At 38.8% G+C, this 6,533-nt stretch overlaps 1 non-coding gene across 1 annotated transcript; it reads right to left on the minus strand.

Moving 5' to 3' along the window:
- Positions 1 to 6,214: 6,214 nt before the first annotated feature.
- LOC114238815 (U6 spliceosomal RNA) lies at positions 6,215 to 6,320 on the minus strand. The gene has a single exon (XR_003624090.1). It is a non-coding gene; the product is annotated as a U6 spliceosomal RNA (small nuclear RNA).
- Positions 6,321 to 6,533: the final 213 nt, after the last annotated feature.

Here is a 6,533-nt window from a genome sequence, read left to right on the forward strand (position 1 = left end):
TATATCTGAAAAAAACACTAATTCAAAAAGAAATATGCACCCCAATGTTCATAGCAGCATTATTTACAATTGCCAGGATATGGACTCAACCTAAGTGTCCATCAACAGGTGAATGGATAAAGAAGATATACAGATGTGGTATACATCTGTATATATGTATACATATACAATGAAATACTACTCAGCCATAAAAAAGAATGAAATTTTGCTATTTGCAGCAACATGGATGGACTTGGAGGGCATTATGATAAGTGAATGTCAGAGAAAGACAAATACTGTATGATATCACTTATATGTGGAATCTAAAAAATACAACAAACTGGTGAATATAGCAAAAAAGAAGCAGACTTACAGATATAGAGAACAAACTGGTGGTTACCAGTGGGGAAAGTGAAATTTTGAGGGGTAATATAGGGGTAGGGGATTAAGAGGTACAAACTATTAGGTATAAAATAAGCTACAAGGATATATTGTATATCATGGGGAATACAGCAAATATTTTATAATAACTACAAATGGAGTATAACCTTTCAAAATTGTGAATTACTATATTGTACACCTGTAACTTATATAACATCACTTTAGGCAGGGGCACCAAGTAGGAGTTTGAAAGGGAAAAGAGTAAGTCACAAGGAATAAGAGCATTGCTGTCAGCTAGTTTCCACACACCATATAATCAATCTGTCTTTCCCATAAACCTGAGGAGAGACCATTGAAAAATGGTGGGAAACCTGTAATGAAAGCACAACAGTGATTCTATCTGAGCTGGAGTCCTCCCCCATCCCAGGAAACCCCCTTTACTGCCCAAATATTCCCTCACTTCCCTGAAACACAGGATACAGGTTTAGTCGTTTTAAGTGAACATTTTGTAAGAGTGGGGCTACATTCAAGCCCAACAAAACAACGTATGCCTCGGCACTTGGTGTGGGACAAAAAAGATGAGGAGTATCAAAAGCAGAGAGGAAATCTTTGGAAAGGGATGGGAAGAGATTTTTTTAAAGGCAACCTTCGATTATTTTAAAATCTAGCTGAAGTTAACTTTAAAATTAACTAACTAGTCTGTTAACTGACATGGTTTTTCCTGGGGTGTAACTTGAAGCCTGTGGCATTCCCAATGTGCCGTGCGGATGACACCCTACACGGGGGCTGCCACAAAGTGCGTTTTGGTTTTCAAGAGGCTGCAGTTTTATCTAGCCATGTTCTAAGGCATCACAAGGGCGTTGTGTTCTGGTCCAGTTGTGTTTTAAGGTGTTGCAAGAAGATCTGGCATTTATCCAACTCAACGGAAGTGCTGAATGAAGCAGTTGTGGTTTTCATTTCTAGGATCACCTCTTTGCAATGACCATGCCCTCTTTTCAAAATAAAAATAACAACTTGGGAACTATATTAAAATCTTTAGATCTCCTTTTTAAAATCTTTAGATTCTTGAAGTCTCTTCTGATTTCTCAAAATTTGAAGTTAATGACCCTATCCTAACTTTAGTCAATAACCCAAGTATCTATCATTTAAAAGAGGTACTTTGATCCATAAGCTAACCTCACTTTCTGCCCTATTATCAGAAAGAATGTAAATTCAGGTTTCTGGTGCAATCGACCTTTATTTTTAAAGACTGAGGCTAGAAAGTCCTTCCCCTAATAATGTTAACTGTATCAGCGGTCCCCAACCTTTTAGGCACCAGGGACCGTTTTCGTGGAAGACAATTTTTCCACAGACCAGCGGGCGGGAGTGAGGGGGATGGTTTGGGGATGATTCAAGCACATTATGTTTATTGTGCACTTTATTTCTATTATTATTACATTGTAATATATAATGAAATAATTATACAACTCACCATAATGCAGAATCAGTGGGAGCCCTGAGCTAGTTTTCACTTGCCACTAGATAGGGTTTTGATACGAGTCTGCAAGCAATTGATTTATTATGGTCTCTGCAGTCAAACCTCTCTGCTAATGATGATCTGTATTTGCAGCCGCTCCCCAGTGCTAGCATCACCGCCTCATCTCCCCCTCAGATCATCAGGCATTAGATTCTCATAAGGAGCACACGACCTAGATCCCTCACATGCACAGTTCACAGTAGGGTTCTTCCCCCTTGAGAATCTAATGCTACCGCTGACCTGACAGGAGGCGGAGCTCAGGCGGTAATGCGAGCGATGGGGAGCGGCTGTAAATACAGATGAAGCTTTGCTTGCTCGCCCACGGCTCACCTCCTGCTGTGCGGCCTGTTTCCTAACAGGCCACAGACCGCTACCAGTCCGTGCCCCAGGGGTTGGGGACCCCCGATCTATATCTTTCCATTCCCTATTAAGAGAAAGGAAACAATTTTCCTTTTTCTTTCTTTTTTTTTTGTTGTTGTTGTTGCATCCATCCCAAATTCATTATAATTCAAGAAGGAATCATCTGACTTACCCTTTTTTTTAAAATTGAACTATAGTTGATTTATGATGCTGTGTTTATCTGACTTACTTTTTGAACTACCTATGAAGAAAAGGGCTTTGTAAGTAAAAAATGAGCATGATTACAAGGCCAATAACTGGCCCACCTAAGATAAGAGCTTTCAGCAACTTTATGAGAATACATTTGCTTACAATTAATATAACAAATATAAATACATCGCTGATGGGAATTTAAAATGATACAGGCACTTTGGAAAACAGTTTGTCAGTTTCTTAAGTTAAACATACACTTACCATATGATCCAGCAATTTCACTCCTAGGTATCTGCCCAAGAGAAACAGAAACATATGTCTGTCCAAGACTTCCACACCGATGTTCATAGCAGCATTATGCATGACAAGCAAAAAGCTGGAAACACTTCAAAAGCCCATCAGCTGATGAATGGATAAACACACTGTGGTACAGCCATACAATGCACCAATAAAAAGGAGAGAACTGTGGATACAGTCAACAACATAAATGAACCTCAAAAACATGATGCTAGTGAAAGAAACCAGACACATAAGACTACGTATTGTATAATGCCATTGATGAGAAATTTATAGAAGGGGTAAAACTATAGAGACAGAATGCAGATCGGTGGTTACCTTGGGGCTGAGATGGGAGTGGGGATCATCTGCAAACAGACATGAGAAGCTAATGGGATGATGGCACTGTTCTAACACTGGATTGTGGTGATGGTTGCACAACTGTATAAATTTACTATAAGCTGTCTAGTTGCCACTTAAAATGGGTGAATTTTATACCATGTAAATTATGCCTCAGTAAAGCTGTTTTATAAAAGAGCATATATAGTAGCAGAAAAAATAAAATCTGTGACTATCTATTTACCTTTACAAAATGAAACCCAGGAAGGATAAACCAGAAAACCACCAAGTTGGTTACATATAAGGGGATATGGAAATAGGGGTTGAGGAGGGAGTGGCATTTATATGAATATAGCTTTCTGTACAGTTTTTCTTTTGGAGATATAACCTTCTACATATTCAGAAATTAAATTAGTAAGGATGGGATGGGGAAAATAAAATAGAGAGAAAACTGAAACAAATCAGACCAGTTAGATTTCAAATGAGTTGTATAGCTACACAGAAGGAAAACGGAGAAAGAAAGAACTAATCTGAGCAAGGTCTGAACACAGTATTGGACTATATGCCCTCAGTTTGTGGCAGAGTAATGGGGCACGGAGGAAATTACAAACAAATCCTGAACTCTTTTCAGTAGGTTTGGTTTGTGTAGAGGCAATAATGAAGCAATTCTGAAATGATTCTAGATGTTTTATGCAAGTGAGCAAATAAGTAAATGTATTGTTTTGGGGATTCAAGGTTCTCACTGAAAAAAAAAAACCAAAAACCTCATGCCAGTATGGAATAGAAAAAAGCAAGGATAAACCCTGTGGGGCTGGATGGAAATTGAAATTATTGCTATGAATGCATGATTTCTAAAATATGTACATGTATTTATGCATACACGTATATGTCTATGTATATTTGCATGTATGTCTATTTATATATGTATGTGTACACATGTGTATACATATGTACCTGTATTTATGCATATGCTATCCATTGATTTTCTAGCTCACTTAATTGAGGGAACAGTTAAAATATATGTGCATATTTATACACATGTGTATGTATACATATATACATGTGTGTGCATGTGTATGTATGTATATGTATAAATATACATTGAGTTTCTAGTTCACTCAACTGAAAGGTGCAAGAAGGAAAGACTTCCAGGAGCAATGAGCATATGTCACCCCAAGATCTTGGTTTCTAACATCTTTCCTTAGGAACCAAGACTCTTCATAGAAATGGCTGAAATCAAGGCTGGGGCAGGCAGGTACAAGAAAAGCCTGGAAACTCTTTTTATGCCAGATATTAAGGAGGTGCTCACCATGATGGGGAGAGGGGTATCACATATCACAGGAGCCAGCTTGTAGGGGCTCCACTGGCCATATCAGGTGCAATTTGAGCATGAAAATAATTATATACAGTAGTGAATTATAAATCATTGAAAAAATAGGTATAATGAGTGCATACCTATAATAAATATAGAAATAACTGAGACAAATAGGGAGGGTTCCTGCTTAAAATGGAATACCAAGTGCCAAATGGTAAATGGAGAGGGAGTGCTAGAATTGGAAAATAACCATTTTGCAACCATCACAGTAAGGATCAGTTCAGCAGAAATCATCAATGGATGCTGAATCCAGAAGGAAATTTTGATGAGGGGCAAAATATTTGCATGGATATAAAGTGTATCCCTCTGTATCCCTTGGTATCCATGAGGGTTTTGTTCCAGACCCCCATGGATACCAAAATCTACAAATGTTCAAGTCTCTTATATAAAAGGGTATAGTATTTGCATATAACCTAGACACATCCTCCCACATACTTTAAATCATCTCTAGGTTATTTATAATACCCAATGCAATATAATGCTCTGTAAATAATTGGCAGCACGCCACACATTCAAGTTTTGACTTTTGGAAATCTCTGGAAATTTTTTCCAAATACAGTAAGTCCCCTACATACCCCTACATATGAACCTTCTTCAAGCTGCGAACTTTCAAAGATGCGAATGTGCTTTCACACGTCCAATCACGTTTAGTTAGTTCACGTGTCTGGCATACATTGTCATGTGTGTGCATCCTCTACAAGTTGTTGTGCAGCTTGCCCTCCATCTCATGTTGCTGACGATCCTTCAGCTCTACCGCGTCCCACCTCCTCTCCCTCCTCCAGTCAGTAACTCTTCTTGCCTATTCACTCGATGCCAGCCCCTGTGTGCCAGCTGTTGTGCTGTACTACTGTCCTTTTCAAGGTACTGTACTGTAAGATTAAACATGTTTTCTTTATTTTTTGTGTTTGTTTGTTTTTTATGTATTATTTGTGTGGAACATATTAAAAACCTATTACAGTACAGTACTATATAGCCAATGATGTTAGTTGGGTACCTAGGCTAACTTTGTTGGACTTAATGAACAAATTGGACTTACGAACGCGCTCTCCCAACGGCACTCACTGGTATGTAGGGGACTTACTGTATTTTCGGTCTGAGGTTGATTGAGGATGTGGAACCCATGAATATGGAAGGCCACCTGTATATGAGAGACAGAATGATGAAGCAAACGGATGAAATGTTAATAGCAGGTGAATCTGGGTAAGCAGTATTCTTGCTAATACCCTTGCTCATGCAACCTTTCCATGCTTGAAATAGTTTCCAAATAAAAAGTTTAAAAATTGAAGGAAAAAACCCCTGAAAGTAGCCTTCCACCTCAAACTCCTCTTCCCAGGAGTGGGTCAATGTTAACAATTTTGCATGTATATTTCTAGATCCATTTCTATGCATTTTTTATTGTGGCAAAATATACATAGCATAAAATTTACTGTGTTAACCATTTTTTTTAAAAGAAATCTCCATTTTAATTTTTATTTATTTATTTATTTATTTATTTATGGCTGTGTTGGGTCTTCGTTTCTGTGCGAGGGCTTTCTCTAGTTGCGGCAAGCGGGGGCCACTCTTCATCGCGGTGCACGGGCCTTTCACTATCGCGGCCTCTCTTGTTGCGGACAACAGGCTCCAGACGCGCAGGCTCAGTAATTGTGGCTCACGGGCCCAGTTGCTCCGTGGCATGTGGGATCTTCCCAGACCAGGGCTCGAACCCGTGTCCCCTGCATTGGCAGGCAGACTCTCAACCACTACGCCACCAGGAAAGCCCAACCATTTTTAAATGTATAGTTCAGTGCATTAAGTGAAAAAAAGTGGAATGCTTCTGGATTTATGTGTCATCCTTGTGCGGGGACCATGCCAGTCTTCTCTGTGTGGTTCCAATTTTAGTCCATGTGCTGCCGAAGCAAGCGCTCTAGGCATTTTTAAACGCGCATGTTCCAACATTATAAATGTAATCATACTGTACAAAGGAAGAAAAAGAAAAAAATGAAGGTGAAAGATAAACATTCCTGGTAAAACAAAAAATTTGTGACTAGCAGAACTGCAGGAATGTTAAAGGAACTCTTCAGGCAGAAGGAAAATGATAACAGTTGGAAATTTTAATCCACATAAAGGAATAAATAA

The sequence above is a fragment of the Balaenoptera acutorostrata genome, chromosome 3 (genome assembly GCF_949987535.1).
Source record: "Balaenoptera acutorostrata chromosome 3, mBalAcu1.1, whole genome shotgun sequence".
Lineage (NCBI taxonomy): Eukaryota > Metazoa > Chordata > Mammalia > Artiodactyla > Balaenopteridae > Balaenoptera > Balaenoptera acutorostrata.